Raw genomic sequence first — 18,711 nt, forward strand, 5'->3', positions numbered from 1 at the left:
CCAGTGGGTCACATGGATTTAAGTGGTGTCCTGCTATGTCAGCTGTTCAGAATCTGAAAGAAACAAATGCCCGGCTGTGAGCTTCCTTCTGGGCCCCTGGAGATGTGATAATGTCCTACAAAATCACTGCATTTCCTTCCTCCAGCACAATCCAAGGCTCAGGGTCATCCTGCTTTTTTTCCTTCAAGACCCTTAGAAGCTCATAGGAAACTCTAAGTTCCTGATCTCAGAATCAGCAGCCAGGGCTGGCCAGGCACATTCGAGTCTGGCAAGGCAAGCACAACCGGGCTGATGTCAACCCCTTGGAGTGTTCTTCCAATGGCAGGCTGACATGTATCATATTCAAGATGATTTATGAGTATGTTCTAACTTAAAATCTCTTACGCAAAAAAAAAAATTCCCCTTATTTTAAAAATGAGGGCTCGGAGAGATAGCACAGCGGCGTTTGCCTTGCAAGCAGCCAATCCAGGACCAAAGGTGGTTGGTTCGAATCCCGGTGTCCCATATGGTCCCCCGTGCCTGCTGGGAGCTATTTCTGAGCAGACAGCCAGAAGTAACCCCTGAGCACCGCCGGGTGTGGCCCAAAAACAACAACAACAACAAAAAAAATGAAAGACATCCAAGACGGGGGAACAGTTTCCCAGGCCCATTTATTTACTGCCTTGTGGGTGTTGTCTTTGAAAAGGAAATTATACAGCTTGCCTCCAGGGGGCGTTGTGCAAGGAACCACTAGTGGATCTTTTCGAAATCAGAATGCAGGCCAGAGAGGTTGCTGAATGGGCTGAGTACATGTTTTGCATGTGGGAGGCTCTGTCTTAATCTCTGGCACTGCATGGTCCTTTGAATTATACCAGGAGCGACCCCTGAGCACAGACAAGGAAGTATCACAGCCCACCAGGTGTGGTCCCAAAACCAAACAAACAACAGTATTGATTTGCAAGCCCTCAAGATGTCTACAGAAATGACATGACAAATTGTTGTGTGTCATGAGACACCACAGAGGCTCCAAGTGCCAGAGCAGAACACTTGACAAATGACATTGGCGCTGCTCAGAGGTGGTGAGAAGAGTCAATAAGGATATGCTGCCAGTGAGTTTATTTTGACCGAGCACAATTGAAGAGCACAAGCCTGCACAGTAAATGTTAGACAGAGCCTCTGGATCACCCCTTCAGGGAAGAGGGGCCAAGATCTTGCATTTCTTGCTAGTTCCCAGGGACTGGACTGGTCACTGCTAGGCCACATCACAGGAGAAGTAGCAAGGTTTTGGCCTGTCCTGACTAATTAAAGTGCTGCCTGTCAATCTGTTGCCTCAGTTACTTTTCTCTGCAATTTATTATGTAAACCTTATTTGCTGATGTGTTTCTGCAGATAGCAGGTGTGTGTGTGTGTGTGTGTGTGTGTGTGTGTGTGTGTGTGTGTGTGTGTGTGTGTGTGTGTGTGTATGTGTGTGTGTGCGCACGCGTCCCATAATAAAAGAGCTGATTGGGGCCCATTCATTCCTAGCACTGCAGTCCCCGTAGCACCAGCAGGGGTCCTCACACTTTTTAAGCAGGGGGCCAGTTCACTGTCCCTCAGACCATTGGAGGGTCTGACTATAGTAAAAACAAAACTTATGAACGAATTCTTATGCACACTGCATATATCTTATTTTGCAATGAAGAAACAAAACAGATACAAATACAATATGTGGCCCGCGGGCCATAGTTTGAGGACCACTGCACCATGGTCTGGTTCCCTCCCCCCCCCAAATTAAAGAGCCAGTGTTTAGAGTAATGGTATAACACGTAGGAAGCTTGCCTTGAATGTACCTGAACTGAGTTTTGTTTTGTTTGGGGGCTCACACCCCACTCCCAGCGGTGTTCAGAGGTTACTCCTGGCTCTGCAACTGAGAAATCACTCCTGGCAGGCTTGGAGGACCATGTGGAAAGCCAGGGATCAAACCTGAGTCTGCCACATGCAAGGCAAATGCCTTATCCTCTGTGCTATTGCTCTGGTCCCACCTGAATTGAGTCTAATCCTCATCACCCCATATGGTTCCCTGAGCACTACCAGGAGTAACCCCTAAACATCACCAGATGTGTCCCAAGAAGCAAACAAAAAATATTAAAATGCACCCCCCCCAAAAAAAAAAAAAACCAACACCAGTTTATTTAGCAGAGAAGTTAAACTTAAGAGTTTGAAGCCAGGAGCCGGAGAGATAGCAGATAGGGCGTTTGCCTTGCATGCAGAAGGACCGTGGTTCGAATTCCAGCATCCCATATGGTCCCTCGAGCCTGCCAGGAGCGATTTCTGAGCATAGAGCCAGGAGTAACCCCTGAGCCCTGCTGGTGTGACCCAAAAACAAAAAACAGAAACAAAAACAAAGAGTTTGAAGCCAGGTGGGGTAACCAAGTGAATCACTTCCTGCGTTAGGCTGACCCAAGTTTGATCCTAGCACCATGCATGCTCCCCTGAGCACCATCGGGGGTCACTCTTGAGCACAGAGCCATGAGGTATATCAACCCCCACCACCATCCCTAGCAAAAAGCAAAGTGTCAAAAGTGACCAGAATTCCAAACTCAAACACTCATGGTCCAAATCAGGGCTCCAGTGATTCACCCAAATGTCAAGTGTGGTGAGTACAGCCGCCAGCCACCTAAACGAAGCTGTGGGAGATGGTGGGGAGTACCTAGATGTGAAGAAACCCCCGAGAAGTCTTAGTTTGCTCACCACCTCTGCCTGACCGGAAGGATGGCCGAGGAGCACTAGAGACGCCTGCATCTGGGGGAGCCAGGGAAGTGACTGAGGAGGTTTGGCAGTCACATGTCACTTGCACTTGAAACTGGAAATTTGGACTTGAGCCTGGAGCAAAGGGGGAAGATGGGGAAGCAGAGGCCTCTTCTGGGGACCCAAAGGAACTCAAGAATAATGACACTAAGGGACAAATTCGTGTTGTTGGTTCAAGGATTAGAAAAGTTGCAAACGCAGCAATGTTTGGAAGCCTGCCTCTCCCCCACACTCTCCCCTTTCTTCCCCTCCCCTCTTGTTCTCTTGGGAACCACAAGGTACCAGAAATGTAGCCTAGGCCTCCCATATGCAAAGCTTTTGCTCATGGGGCTGGCTGTCTCCTGCCTCTGCACTTAAGATATCACTGCAGGGCCGAAGAAATAGCATGGAGGTAGGACATTTTGCCTTGCATGCAGGACGGTGGTTCCAATCCCAGTATTCCATACGGTCCCCGGAGCCTGCCAGGAGCGATTTCTTTCTTTCTTTCTTTCTTTTTTCTTTTCTTTTCTTTTTTTTTTTTTTTTTTTTTTTTGTTTTTTTGGGCACACCCGGCATTGCTCAGAGGTTACTCCTGGCTGTCTGCTCAGAAATAGCTCCTGGCAGGCACGGGGGACCATATGGATCACCGGGATTCGAACCAACCACCTTTGGTCCTGGATCGGCTGCTTGCAAGGCAAACGCCTGCTATCTCTCCGGGTCCTGCCAGGAGCGATTTCTAAGCGTATAGCCGAGTAACCCCTGAGCGCTGCTGGGTGTGACCCCAAAACCAAAAATAAATAAATAAATAAATAAATAAATAAATAAATAAATAAATAAATAAAAATAAAATCTCACTGCTCAAATGAGTGGCCAGTGAGTCAAACCTGGATTTTCAACTGCTTCTTGGTCGTGGTTCCTGTTATTAATTTGCTGCCCAGTTCCTTTATGTTCCAATCTCACCCAGGGTTCTTATACTTTGACCTTCCAAAATCCCCAAATCCTTGATTCAAGGCACCCACATTTCTTAGAATATGGGAGTAATATCCTGGAGGGACGACAGATGGCGCACATCCTCTACTGCAGAAGATGAGCCAGTTAACTGCAACTACAAGGAAAAATAGGTCTAGACAAGCACCTTAGATTAAAACACTAATCAGGGGGGCTGGAGAGATAACACAGCGGTAAAGTGTTTGCCTTGCGTGTAGAAGGACATTGGTTCGAATCCCAGCATCCCATATGGTCTCCCGAGCCTGCCGGGGACGGCTTCTGAGTGTAGGGCCAGGAGTAACCCCTGAGCACTGCCGGGTGTAACCCTACCCCCCCCAAAAAAATACTAATCAGGGTTGAAGAGCTAATACAACGGGTAGGTTGCTTGTCATGCATGCAGCTGACCCAACTTCGATCCCAGCATCCCATAGGGTCCTCTGGGGTTTGCCAAGAGTGATTCCTGAGTGTGAAATCAGAGTAAAAAGCCCTAAGCACTAACAGGCATAGCTCAAAAATAAAAATAACTGTTATCATTATTATAATAATACTAATAATGTCCAAGAAAAGAGTAAAACAATGAAATTAAAATAAACTAGGGGGACGGAGAGGTGGCACTAGAGGTAGGACTGACTGCGGTTAGATTTCCCGGCGTCCCATATGGTCCCCCCAAGCCAGGGGCAATTTCTGAGCGTATAGCCAGGAGTAACCCCTGAGCGTCAAATGGGTGTGGCCCCCCAAAAAAACAAAAACAAATAAAATAAACTAGGGGCTGAATAGTAGAATGGATGGGGCACTTGCCTTGAATGAAGTTGACATGAATTCAATCCCCAGCACCCCAGTCATTATGACCCAAATCCGCACAGCCAGTGTGGTCCCTAAAATATGTGTGTGTGTGTGTGTGTGTGTATATATATATATAATATATATAATATATATAATATATAATATATATATATAATATGTGTGTAGACATGTATAATACTATGGATATAGTTACATCAGGGGAAAGTGGACTAGAAATGAAACAAGGACATGTGTGTGTGCTCACTTTGGTGGTCAAAGTGCAGTAACTTTGTACATCAACATCATAAATGTTAACACCACTGTGACATCATCAAAAATGTTAACACCACTGTGACCACGTTGTGACCACTGTGACCTAAATTAAAATATTTGGGGGCAGGGGGCTGCAGTGGTGGCGCTAGCCATTGCAAGTGCTAACCCAGCACGAACCACGGTTCCATCTCCCCATGTCCCATGTGGCCCCCCAAACCAGGAGAGACTTCTGAGCACATTGCCAGGAGTAGCCCCTGAGCGTCACTGGGTGACAACAACAACAAAAAGGGGGGAGGGGGCACTAAGGATGGAATCTTTTGGGCTACATCCAGCAGTGCTCGGCTTACTCCTGGCTGTTTAGGGAAACATATCAATGGTAATTTTTTGTGGCTATTTCTTTCTTTTTGGTTTAGGGGGCTACACCCAGCAGTGCTCAGGGCCCGTGGAGGGCTCAAGGGACCAGATGAGCCAGTGGGCTGTATAAAAAGCCAGCACCCTACCCGCTATATCATTCAAGCCCAGTTGTTTTATTTTTGGCTTTGCAGTGCAGGAGATCGGATCCAGAGTCTCACATGGAAGGTTTGGAAAAGTAACTGGTAATAGAATCTGAATAAGCAGCTCTGACTTTAGAAATGAGGCATCTTAGACCATGAGATGGGAGGGAAACCATCTCCCCCCATTGAAAGACTTTCTGAGCTGGGCAGCAAATGAGTTTATGAGGTCCAGGTTTAATAACTGGCTCCACATGGTCTCCCAGCACCACCAGGAATGACCCAAATCCCCAAACAGATGCTGCCCTCCCCACTTTTAAGTGAGCTTAGAGTTCACTCCTGGCTCTGTGCACTCAGGAATCAATCCTGGGCTATGGCCACCATATATAGGATGTCAGAGATGAGTCAGTTGGGTGCAAGGCAATAGCCCAGAAATCACCCCCACTATTGCTAGACTCTCTTAGAGTTTTTACACTTCTCCATCTCCCATGAATCCCTGAGCAATGTTTCAGCACAGAGTTCCCTTAGGTGGGGCAGGAGCAATAGTACTTGCCTCATGTACTGCTGACCATATGGTCCTCCAAGAACTGCTGAGAGTAATTCCTGAGCAGAGCCATAAGTAACTTCGAGCACCACCAGGTAGGTGCTCCTTTCCCCACAAATAAAAACAAGCAAAATAAATAAATAAATAAATAAAACTAGGGGCTGGAGCAATAGCACAGATGTAGGGTATTTACTTTGTACACAGCCAACCCAGGATGAACCCAGGTTCGATTCCCGCCATCCCATATGGTCCTGAGCCTGTCAGGAGTGATTTCTGAGCATAAAACCAGGAGTAACCCCTGAGCGCTGCTGGGTGTGAGCCAAAAACCAAAAATTAAATTAATTGGGGCTGGAGAGATAGCATGGAGGTAAGGCATTTGCCTTTCATGCAGAAGGTCATTGGTTCGAATCCCGGCATCCCGTATGGTCCCCCAAGCCTGCCAGGAGCGATTTCTGAGCCTGGAGCCAGAAATCTGAGCGCTGCCAGGTGTGACCCGCCAAAAAAAATTAATTAAAAAAAAAAACTCCTAAATCAAAACTTCGTCCCACCCAAATAGCAATTTCTGATGTGGAGGGGGATAGAGACCACTCAGCCGAGTGTGACCCAAAAACCAAAAAACATTTGGGGAGTTATATGGCCAAGAATTGGGGGAGAGGCTGGCTTTTTAGTAGTTGCCTCCTACGTACTGTGACCCAAGTAGCCTTTACAAGGACATCGTGTTGCTACATTGCCAACTTGCAGATATTTTCCCAGCCATCAACTACAAGTTAGCAACATGATGTCCTTGAAATGTGTGCAGGACCTGTTCGTTGCACTCAGGTGACTATGTGCTGTTAGGGTTCAAACCTGGCTCTATGCTCAGAAATTGCTCCCGGGGGGCCGGTGAGGTGGCGCTAGAGGTAAGGTGTCTGCCTTGCAAGCGCTAGCTAAGGACCGCGGTTCAATCCCCCAGCGTCCCATATGGTCCCCCCCAAGCCAGGGGCGATTTCTGAGTGATTAGCCAGGAGTAACCCCTAAGCATCAAATGGGTGTGGCCCAAAAAACATAAAAAAAAAAAATTGCTCCTGGCAGGCTAGGGATTTGAACCACTGTCCTTCTGCATGCAAGGAAAATGCTCTCCGGCCCTCAAATGGCCTTCTTAAAAATCACAGAATTAAAGGCACAGAGAGCTCCTGCTGGCCAGTCACAAGACAGGTCTCCGGGAATGTCTACAGGCTCCCACCTATCATCTGGCAGGCAGGTTATGTGGCCTCCAAAGGTATCAGCTCCTAACTCCTGAAGTTGTGCGTGTCACCCGCTTAGAACAGTGACTTTAATGTAATATATATTATCAAGAAACCTGAGAAATAAAGTTTAAAGGACCTACTGAGCAGTGCCCAGGTCCCAGCTTCATTCTGCCAATCAGGTGACTGGTTCAGTGCCGGTGCCCAAATATGTGTCTGTTCTATAGGCCACATGACCCTGGGCCTCAAGAGGGCTTCTTATCTGGACACATCTGGATGGACTCTAAATACCAGCACTTTTAAGAGATAATACAAAGATAAGGCATTTTCCCTGTACACCTCATTGAATCCTGGCACTTCATGGGGTTCCCCAAGCACAGCCAGAAGTGAGTCCTAAACAGGCCAACAGTAAGCCCTGTGCACCACTGATTGTAGCCCCAAAACAACTGCACCTCCACCACCATCACCCCTAAAATGAAGTATTTCAGAAACTTGAACAAGCAAATGAAGCAATTCAAAATATTTAATAAAAGTTTGAGAATTCATGTGACAACCAACCAAGATTTTGAGTTCACCTTTTGCCTTTTGTTCCATTAATCTTATCATGCTATTACCCAAGTGTTTGTCAATTCCTCAAACCCCAACATTTTCTAGTCTATGGTTACATGAATAGATCCCACAGTGGTTTAGAAAACTTATTTCTACATAAGCTACATGCCTACCACCAAATTTTTAATATACCCTTAACCTTGACCAACATCTGCTTCATCTATGACCCTTCCCCTTGTTCTTAAAAACATACGCTTTTAGCTTATCCATTGCCCTAAAGAGGTATAGCATTTTTCTAGCTTCCCTTGTTTAATATGGGAGTGAAAGGGAAACAAACTTATGTGTTGTGTTTAAGGTCACTCTGGATTGCTAAAGTATATTTTCCAGTAACCCTTTTAAAGAGGGAACACAAACAATAAAGTCTTTGAACTCTTCAATATCAAAAAATATCTTCGTTTTACCTTCAAAATTGAATGCCAGTTTGGCAGGGTATAGAATTCTAGGCTTAAAGCCTTCATCCTGTAGAACTCGTATGATGTTGGCCCATTTGCTTCTAGCATCCAGAGTGCCCAATGATAAGTCGGCTGTCAGTCGGATTCTTGTCCCTCTGTAAGTTATTTCTTCTCTTTCTCTGGAAAGCCGTAAGATTTTCTCTTTATCATGAGAGTTCCAAAACTTCACTAAGATGTGTCTAGGGGTGAGTCTATTTTCATCAAATTTACTGGGAACTCGATAGGCACTAACAATTTCAAGACTGGCATCTCTCTTGAGTTCCGGGAAGTTTTCTTCAATGATTTCCTTGATTATATCCTCCGCTCCATTTTCTTTATTATAATTTTCTGGAATTCCAATCAAACGGATATTGGCGCTTCTGGACGTATCCTCGATATCTCTTAGCCTTTCTTTGTTGATGATGTGCTTGGCCATTTGGATTGGATCCACAGAGTTCCTGGACCCATCTTCAATCTGATCTTCTAGATTGTTCATTCTCAATTCAAAAATGTCTATTCTGCTATTCAGAGCATCGATTGAGTTCTTTATTTCCAAGACTTCTGGGTGGTAATGTTTAATATTCCCAATCCCTTCTTGTAGCTCTCGGAAAATACTAATAACACTTCCAAGGTCTTTTGTTTCTTGCATTGCGTCAGCGCCTTTGGATTGAAGCTCTGTTGTTTGCAAGGGTTTGTCTCTCTCTTCTTCCTCCGTGTTTTTTAAGAGGTTCATGATTCCAGAGGCAATACTCTCATCGGTCCATGAGTGCTGCTTCTGCTCATCAGAACTAATCTCTACTGATGAAAAACCAGAGGTGAAAGCAGGGGTTGAAGAGAGGGCCCCACTCCTCTGACTGCTGCACCCAGCCATCTCCTCCAAGCCCACCATGCCTACCTCAATTCCAGACTCTAAATCTACCATAGGTTGATCGTGACAACTCGACTCCTCTTCCTCAAATACCCACACATCTCCCTCCTCCTCCTCCTCCGACCCAGAGACCTCTTCATCCCCCTCTTCCTCCTCTAACCCTGAGGTTTCTTCTTCCGCCCCCAGAACTGATGTCTCATCTCCTTCCTCCTCAAATTCTGAGGCCTCTTCTACCTGCTCCAATTCTGAATCCTCTAGCTCTGAATCATCTTTTTCCTTCCAGACAGAAGACTCCGCCTGGGTCCTGATGTCTTTGTCCTCTCCTGACTTAGCAGCCTTCACCTCTTTAATAAATAGAAAATGCGAGCCATCATGGTTGGATTCCTCGGCTTGACACTTGGAGTCTGTTACAGTTTGATCCTAAAATTTAAAAAAAAAATGTCAGTTAACTTTTGAATAAAATAAGCCTTCTATCTTACTACTGACTTTGCACTCAAGGATCACCCCAACTTTGCCTCCTATGGCCCCCAGGTAAATTGAGTTTGAGACCCCTGGACTACACTGACAACAATGGTGGTGAGTGAGAGAAAAATAATGCCTATATTTAATGCAGGCAAGGGGTAGGCAGGGAGGGAGGTGAGAGGGCACTGATGGTGGGAATGTTGTACTGGTGAAGGGGGGGGGTGTATTTTTTTATTTATGTAACTGAAACTCAACTACAAACATGTTTGAAACCATGATTCTTTTTTTTTTTTTTTTTTTTTTTTTCTTTTTGGTTTTTGGGCCACACCCGGTAACGCTCAGGGGTTACTCCTGGTTATGCGCTCAGAAGTTGCTCCTGGCTTGGGGGACCATATGGGACACCGGGGGATCGAACCGCGGTCCGTCCAAGGCTAGCGCAGGCAAGGCAGGCACCTTACCTCTTGCGCCACCGCCCGGCCCCGAAACCATGATTCTTAAATAAAGATCTGTATTTAAGGGGCCCGGTGAGATAGCACAGCGGTGTTTGCCTTGCAAGCAGCCAATCCAGGACCAAAGGTGGTTGGTTCGAATCCCGGTGTCCCATATGGTCCCCCGTGCCTGCCAGGAGCTATTTCTGAGCAGACAGCCAGGAGTAACCCCTGAGCACCGCCGGGTGTGGCCCAAAAAAAAAAAAAAAAATCTGTATTTAAAAAAAAATAAGACTCCAATAGGACTGTGATGTTGGCAATTAGGAACTATCTAGAAAACCACTTCAATATTATTATTTGGGAGAGAGGGTTGGTTTTGGGGGAGAGGGGTTATACCCAATAGTGCTTACTATTGGCTCTTCACTCAAGGATCACTCCTGGTGATCAAAGCACTATACGGGGTGCTCTGGATCAAACCCTGAGTACACCACATGCAAGGTGAAGCATCCTACCCATGGTACTATTTCTTTGACACTTAACATTTGTTCTTGAAAGAGTGGACTCCAAACAAATTTTATCTAGGGGGATCTCAGAGCACCTGAAATTTTATGTCATACATGAAACAAATTACCATGAGTCTACAGTGTTCCTTCTATACTTCCAACAAAGTGTTCTGCACAAGACTGACTGAATAGCAAAGTGGTAGAGCATTTGCCTTGCAAGCAGCCAATCCAGGAAAGACTGTGGTTAGAATCCCGGCATCCCATATGGTCCCCTGCCAGGAGCATCCAAAAAAATTCCTTTAGGGAGGCAAGAGCAAGAGTACACAGCATATAAGGTGATTCCTTGTATATGGCTGATCCAGGTTCTAGTCCCAGCATGCCATCTCTGGCCCACTAATACTTGGTGGGGGTTTATTGGAGGGGAGTTGGGAACAAATACACCCAGAAGTGTTCAGGGTCTAATCCTGGCTCTATGATCAAGGATTGCTCCTGGCAACTGTGGAACACATTGGGATGCCAGGGATCAAACCCTTGTCGGCCATGTGAAAGCCAACCTCCCTAACCACTATACTATCTCTTCAGTCCCGACTAATAATTGTTTTTATTCCTATTGTATGAGGGCTTTTAGGTGAATTCATTTTTTTTTTTTTTTTTTTTTTTGGTTTTTGGGCCACACCCTGTGATGCTCAGGGGTTACTCCTGGCTATGCGCTCAGAAGTTGCTCCTGGCTTCTTGGGGGACCATATGGGACGCCGGGGGATCGAACCGCGGTCCGTCCTAGGCTAGCGCAGGCAAGGCAGGCACCTTACCTCCAGCGCCACCGCCCGGCCCTTTTAGGTGAATTCATTCAGTCCACTTTCCTTATGACTTTGAATCTATTCTTGTATTAACCTTTATTAAAGTAATATTTCCAATGTCTGAAACATGTATAATCTCACAAAAAAAATTTTTTTTTGCTATTTCAGGAATAGAAACCAGGACCCAGGAGACTGGAGCAATAGCACAGCAGTAGGGCATTTGCTTTACATGTGGCCAACAGAGGGCATATGGTGGTTCGAGTCCCAGTATCCCATATGGTCCCCCAAGTCTGCCAGGAGTAACTCCTGAGCACCGCCAGAAGTAACCCCAAAATAAAAAAAAATAAAAAGAAAAGAAAAGAAAAGAAAAGAAAAAAACCAGGGCCTTACATAGGCAAACACAACTCTCTCAGCTCTCAGATCCCAGCATCTGCAGGGAATCTAGCCCTAGTATAATCCTGTAAAAAATAAAATACCGGGCCGGAGAGATAGCACAGCGGCGTTTGCCTTGCAAGCAGCCGATCCAGGATCAAAGGTGATTGGTTCGAATCCCGGTGTCCCACATGGTCCCCCGTGCCTGCCAGGAGCTATTTCTGAGCAGACAGCCAGGAGTAACCCCTGAGCACCGCCGGGTGTGTCCCAAAAAAAACCCTAAATAAATAAATAAATAAATTAAATAAATAAAATACCTTTTAAAAGTAGGAGGGGCTGGAGTGGTGGCACAAGCGGTAGAGCAAATATGGTAGGGCATTTGCCTTGGATGGGCTAACTTAGGACGGACTGCAGTTTGATCGCCTGGTATCCCATATAGTCCCCCAAACCAGGAGTGATCTCTGAGCACATAGCCAGAAGTAGTAACCCCTGGGCATCACCAGGTGTGGCCCAATCCACCCCCAAATAAAAGTAACTTTAGTGGATTGAGAGATAATACAGTGATTAAGGCACTGGTACTGTGTCTGACAACAGAAGTTATCACCCCAGCATTACCTACTAAGGTCCCTAGAGCACAGTCATGAGTGAGCCAAGCACAAAGCTAAGAGTTGTACTAAAGCTGGAGCAATAGTACAGCAGGTAGCTCTTTTGCCTTACATGCAGCTGACCTGGGTTCAGTCTCCAGAATCTCATATGGGTTCCTTGAGCCTGCCAGGAGTAATTTCTTTTTTTTTTTGGGGGGGGGGGGGGTGTCACATCTGGTGACGGTCAGGGGTTATTTCTGGCTCTGTGCTCAGAAATACCAGAAGTGATTTGAGTGCAAAGTCAGGAGTAAACCCCTGAGCACTGCTGGGTGTGCCCGCCCCCCAAAAAAGTACCAAAATATACAGTTTACATAAAACTTGATTCAGCCTTCAAACTAACACTGCAGCTGGAGCTAGAGAGATATAGGGGGTAAGGTGCTTGCTTCATACACATCTAAGCAGGATTCTATCCCCGGCATCCCATATGGTCTGGAGTAACCCTTGAGTATTAGCCCCCCCCAAAAAAAATGTCAACTATGATACCTCATACATACACTCTACTGCAGTCTACTATACTCACCATTTTTTCACGAAACCTGTATCTTCTTCTTCCGTGCTTTGTTTTCTTCCTCTCTAGGTGTCCTTTCAGCAATTCTCTCATACAAGGCTTTTGGCTTGCAAATTTGCTGAGGCTTTGCAGATCCGAAAAGGTCCTCATTTCACCATCACATTTAAAAGCTAATTTAACTGGGCAGAGAAACTCTGGCTCAAAACCATTTTCCCTTAGAAGGTTGAAGACATGTCTCCATTGCTTGCTAACATCAAGTGTTGCTGATGAAAAGTCAGTGGCCAACCGGAACACTGCCCCTTTATCAGTCGATTCATTTTCTTCTTTGGAGGCTTTTGAAATTTTTCCTTTATTTAGTAAGTTATAAAGGTTTTTTCCATCTCTTACTTCTTTGAACAGTCCATCCTCTCTCATCTCTGTGCTTTCTTCTGTAACTTCATTGAGCATGGTGCAATCTTTCTCGTTCATAGCTTCTTTGATTCTTTCATTGGCCAGGCCATCTTCTGGTGTGTTTTTGACAGATTCCTTGTCTTGGCAACTACTATGCTGCTCAGCTTTCTCTAATTTCTTACTCAGCTGAGCGAGTGCTTTACTTGTAGAGTTGTCTACTATTTTCTCTACCAGCCCCGGATTCCTCGAGAAAAAATGCTTTCTTTGTTGCCATTCTTTTCTTGTACTGGCTTTCTTGGAATTTTTCGCTTCAGACATTGTGTTTATTCCTAGTATTTCATTCACTTCTTTCAAAAGAGATTCCTTCATGTCTTCAAACATTAACTCCAGATCTTCTATCAAATCTTTAATTGTCTTTGTAATAATTGCTGACACATCTTTGAATATTAAACCCATTATCTGGGCTGTTTCCTGGTCATTTTCTAGTAATTTCATGCTTTCCATATAGTTGGTATCCTCCTGCTTCATTGTAAATTGGGGAGTTTTGGATTGCACAGAGGACATTGCAGATGTTGTCAAAACAGGACTTTTGTTTCCTGGAGAGAAATATTTGCTTTTGCAGGTCTGCTAGCTTTCCCCAACTCAATTTTTAAGTTGATACCTGCAATATAAAAAGATGTGAAACTGTATACCAAAGAATTCTTTACCTCTAGGAACTTGATTATTAAGAATATGTGGGATAAAAAAAAAAAAAAAGAATATGTGGGCTGGGGCCAGAGATAGCACAGTGGAAAGGCATTTGCAGAAGGACGGTGGTTTGAATCCCTTGAATCCCGGCATCCCATATGGTCCCCGAGCCTACTGGGGGCGATTTCTGAGTGTAGAGCCAGGAGTAACACCTGTGTGCTGCCGGGTGTGACCCAAGACACAAACAAAAGAAAAACAAAAGAATATGGGGCCGGAGAGATAGCATGGAGGTAAGGCATTTGCCTTGCATGCAGAAGGTTATCGGTTCGAGTCACAGCATCCCACATGGTCCCCAGAGACTGCCAGGAGCAATTTCTGAGCATAGAGCCAGGAGTAACCCCTGAGCGATTTAGGGTGTGACATAAAAACCAAAAAAAAAAAAAAAAAAAAAAAATGTGGGCTGGGCCTGGAGTAATAATAGTACAGAGAATAAATTGTTTGCCTTGCAAGCAGTAGACCCGAGCTCAAACTCATATCATCCCCTAAATACCACAGAGTATTTCCTGAGTACAGAATCAGAAGTAACCCCTGAGCATCAGAGGGTCTGCCCCTTGCCCCAAAAGAATGAATATATGCCTAACAGAAACTGATAGCTTTAATAGAGAGCAGACCACAGGAGAGAAAAGGGGATAGAGAACAGAAGCTGGGACCTAAGATCATGGTGGTGGAAGCCATTCTGGTGGAAGGAGAGTGCAGTGTTATGCATGAAGCCCCATCAGTAGCAATATGGCAAACCAGTACCCAAAAGTAAAAAAAAAAAAAAAAAAAAAAAAAAGCCTGTCATAACGGCAGGTTGTGAGGGTGGGAGGAAGCAGAAGAAAGTTGATAATGGTGATGGAACTGTTGTTAGACAGTCCAAAACTACTAGACCAGGGGTCTCAAACTCAATTTACAAGGGGGCCGCAGGAGGCAAAGTTGGGGTGAGGCAGGGCCTCATAAGGGATTTCGCTTACCGAATATTCGCAATAAAAAAAAAATCGCATTAAAAATTTGCATACCCCGAACAAAACTGCTCGGGGTATGCGAATGTTTAATGTGATTTTCTTACTAATGCGATTTTTATTGTGATTATTCGGTAAGCGAATAATCGCGAATACTGCGACATTTGAAGGCTGGCCACGGGCCACAAAATGTTGTACGGAGGGCCGCAAACGGCCCATGGGCCGCGAGTTTGACAGAGATGCTGCCAAAAAAGAAAATTATAGACCAATATCCCTGATGAACACAGATGCAAAGATCCTCAACAAAATTCTGGCAATTAGAATCCAGTGCCTCATCAAGAAAGTCATTCATCATGACCAAGTATGGTTTCACCCCAGGAATGCAAGGATGGTTTAATGTTCGTAAATAAATCAACATAATACACCATATCAACAAAAAGATAAATAAATATCATATGATATCAATAGATGCAGAGAAAATATTCAATAAGGTCCAACACCCAGTCTTGATAAAAACCCTCATCAAGATGGGAATGAGGGGCCCGGAGTGATAGCATGAAGGTAAGGCGTTTGCCTTGCATGCAGAAGGTCGGAGGTTCAAATCCCAGTATCCAAGGTCGGAGGTTCAAATCCCAGCATCGTATATGGTCCCCTAAGCCTGCCAGAAGTGACTTCTGAGCGTAGAGCCAGGAGTAACCCCTGAGTGCTGCTGGGTGTGACCCAAAAACCAAAAAATAAAATAAAATAAAATAAACAATCCCATTTACATTAGTGCCACACAAACTCAAATATCTTTTTTTTTTTTTTTTGGTTTTTGGGCCACACCCAGCGGTGCTCAGGGGTTACTCCTGGCTGTCTGCTCAGAAATAGCTCCTGGCAGGCACGGGGGACCATATGGGACGCCGGGATTCGAACCAACCACCTTTGGTCCTGGATCAGCTGCTTGCAAGGCAAATGCCGCTGTGCTATCTCTCCGGGCCCAAACTCAAATATCTTGGACTCAACTTAACTAAAGGAGTGAAGGACCTATACAAAGAAAACAACAAAACCCTGCTTCAAGAAATGAGAGGACACAAGGAAATGGAGACACATACCCTGCTCATGGATTGGCAGGATTAATATCATTAAAATGGCAATACTTGGGGCATGCGTAGTGGCACTAGAGGTAAGTTGTGTCTGCCTTGCCAGCGCTAGCCTAGGACAGACCGCGGTTCGATCCCCTGGCGTCCCATATGGTCCCCCAAGCCAGGAGCAACTTCTGAGCACATAGCCAGGAGCGTTACCGGGTGTGGCCCAAAAACCAAAATAAATAAATAAATAAATAAAAATAAAATGGCAATACTCTCTAAAGCATTATACAGATTTAATGTGATCCCTCCAGAAGCTGATGAGGTGGCGCTAGAGGTAAGGTGTCTGCCTAGATACCCATGACATTTTTCAAATTCATTTGGAACAATAAACACCCACAAATAGCAAAAGCGGTCTTTGGGAAAAGTGATATAGGAGGCATTACTTTCCCCAATTTTAAATTGTATTACAAAGCAATAGTTATTAAAACAGCATGGTATTGGAATAAAAACAGATCCTCAGATCTGTTTGGAATAGACTTGTATTCAGAAAATGTTACCCAGACATACAATCAACTAATCTTTGATAAAGAGGCAAGAAATCCAGAATGGAGCAAGGAAAGCCTCTTCAACAAGTGGTGTTAGCACAACTGGTTAGCCACTTGCAAAAAAGTCAACTCAGACCCCCATCTCACACCATGCACAAGCAGTTGCCTGGCATCTAAGCAACCCTATTTCCTTCTCAGGCACCAACTACAGTGAGCACTACCAGGAGTAATTTCTGAACAGAGCCAGGTCTAAGCAATGCTGAGTGTGGCCTCAACCCTTCTCCCCCCAAAAAGTAGAATAGCCACTCTAAAAAAAAATAGATCTGTGTACAATAAACAGAAGAAAAAAACTATCCGCATAAGTTATACATGTGATTATTAAAACTCCAAGGAATGAATGGAATAAAACAAGATCAGTTCACAAAAAATGAGTGCAGCAGAAGGCAAATTAATAAAAAGTGACTGACTTCCATAATATTAACTTTGCAATATGCATTCTTTGAAGAGTTATGGGGTCGGAGAGACAGCATGGAGGTAAGGCGTTTGCCTTACATGCAGAAGGATGGTGGTTCGAATCCCAGCATCCCATATGACCCAAAAAACAAAAAACAAAAAGTTATATAAGGGCTGGAAAATGGTGCAAAAACTAGAATGCATGCTCTACTCGAAGGAGACCTGAGTTTGTGCCCCAGCAAGACAAGGAAGATCCCAAGTACCACCAGCAGTGACCCTTAGCACTGTCAAGTGTGGCCCCCACAAAACCAAAAGATTTCTAATACTATATGATCCCAAGAACTGTGCTGAAAACAGGACACTCTACCAACCAAATAGAAAATGTCGAACAAGGAACAGTTTAGCTCACAGGACTGGATTATGGTTTTTTTTTTTTTTTTTTTTTTTGGTTTTTGGGCCACACCCTGTGACGCTCAGGGGTTACTCCTGGCTATGCGCTCAGAAGTCGCTCCTGGCTCGGGGGACCATATGGGACGCCGGGGGATCGAACCGCGGTGCGTCCGAGGCTAGCGCAGGCAAGGCAGGCACCTTACCTTTAGCGCCACCGCCCGGCCCCCGGATTATGGTATTTTTTTTTGGGGGGGGGGCCACACCCGTAAGCTCAGGGGTTACTCCTGGCTATGCGCTCAGAAGTCGCTCCTGGCTTGGGGGACCATATGGGACACCGGGGGATCGAACCGCGGTCCGTCCTAGGCTAGTGCTGGCAAGGCAGGCACCTTACCTTTAGCGCCACCGCCCGGCCCCGGATTATGGTATTTTTAAAGGCAGAATAATTGAACAGCGACCCAAGCAATAGTATAGCAGGTAGGGCACTTCTCTTGTATGTTGCCGACCCAGGTTTGATTCCTAGCATCCCACATGGTCCTCCAAGCACACTAAAATAGGTCCAGAGCACCCTGAAAGTGGCCAAAAGAAACAAACAAAAAACATGTAGCCAAGGGCTGGAGACATGGTATAACAGGTAAGGCACTTGCCTTGTAGATCCTGTCTGGTTCAGTCCCCAATACTGTATAGGAGTGGTCGCTGAGTAGAGCCAGGAAAAAGCCATGGTACCTCTGGATGTGGGACATCCCCCACATAAATTACGCTTGGCATTTGCTTTAAAATACTTTAGAGGAGGGGCCGGGAAGGTGGCGCTAGAGGTAAGGTGTCTGCCTTGCACTAGCGTAGGACGGACCGCGGTTCGATCCTCCGGCGTCCCATATGGTCCCCCCAAGCCAAACAAAAAAAATACTTTAGAGGAAAAAAATGTAGCTGAGACAATGGAGGAAATGCCTGTTCTTAAGACTTCCTGTCCTTAAAACATGTTGTTTTAAGGGCCAGAGAGATAGCACAGCGTTAAGGCATTTGCCTTGCATGCAGCCGATCCAGGATAGATGGCGGTTCGAATCCCAGCATCCCATATGGTCCCCCATGCCTGCTAGGAGCCATTTCTGAGCACAGAGCCAGGAGTTACCCCTGAGCACTGCCGGGTGTGTAAGAGGTTTTTTTTGTTTTGTTTGGTTTGGTTTATGTGGTTTCTAGGTGACACTCCATGGTACATAGGGCTTACTCTTGCTTCCGGGCTCAGAGATCATTCCTAGGGTGTTGGGACTAGAACCCAGGTCAGCCACATAAAAAACCAGCTCCCTGCCTACTGCATTAATTCTCCAGCCCCAAAGGTTGATTCTTTATTATCTCAAAGAACTCACAAGTTGACATAAGGAAAATCACTGAACTCAATAAAAAGACTTGTTATTCTACAGATCTTATAAAAGAATTATGATAATAGCAAATGCCAAAAAAAAAAAAAAAAGACAAAACTATGGCACTGAAAATAAAACTATGGCACTGAAAA

This window comes from Suncus etruscus, chromosome 6 (assembly GCF_024139225.1).
Source record: "Suncus etruscus isolate mSunEtr1 chromosome 6, mSunEtr1.pri.cur, whole genome shotgun sequence".
Taxonomy (NCBI): domain Eukaryota; kingdom Metazoa; phylum Chordata; class Mammalia; order Eulipotyphla; family Soricidae; genus Suncus; species Suncus etruscus.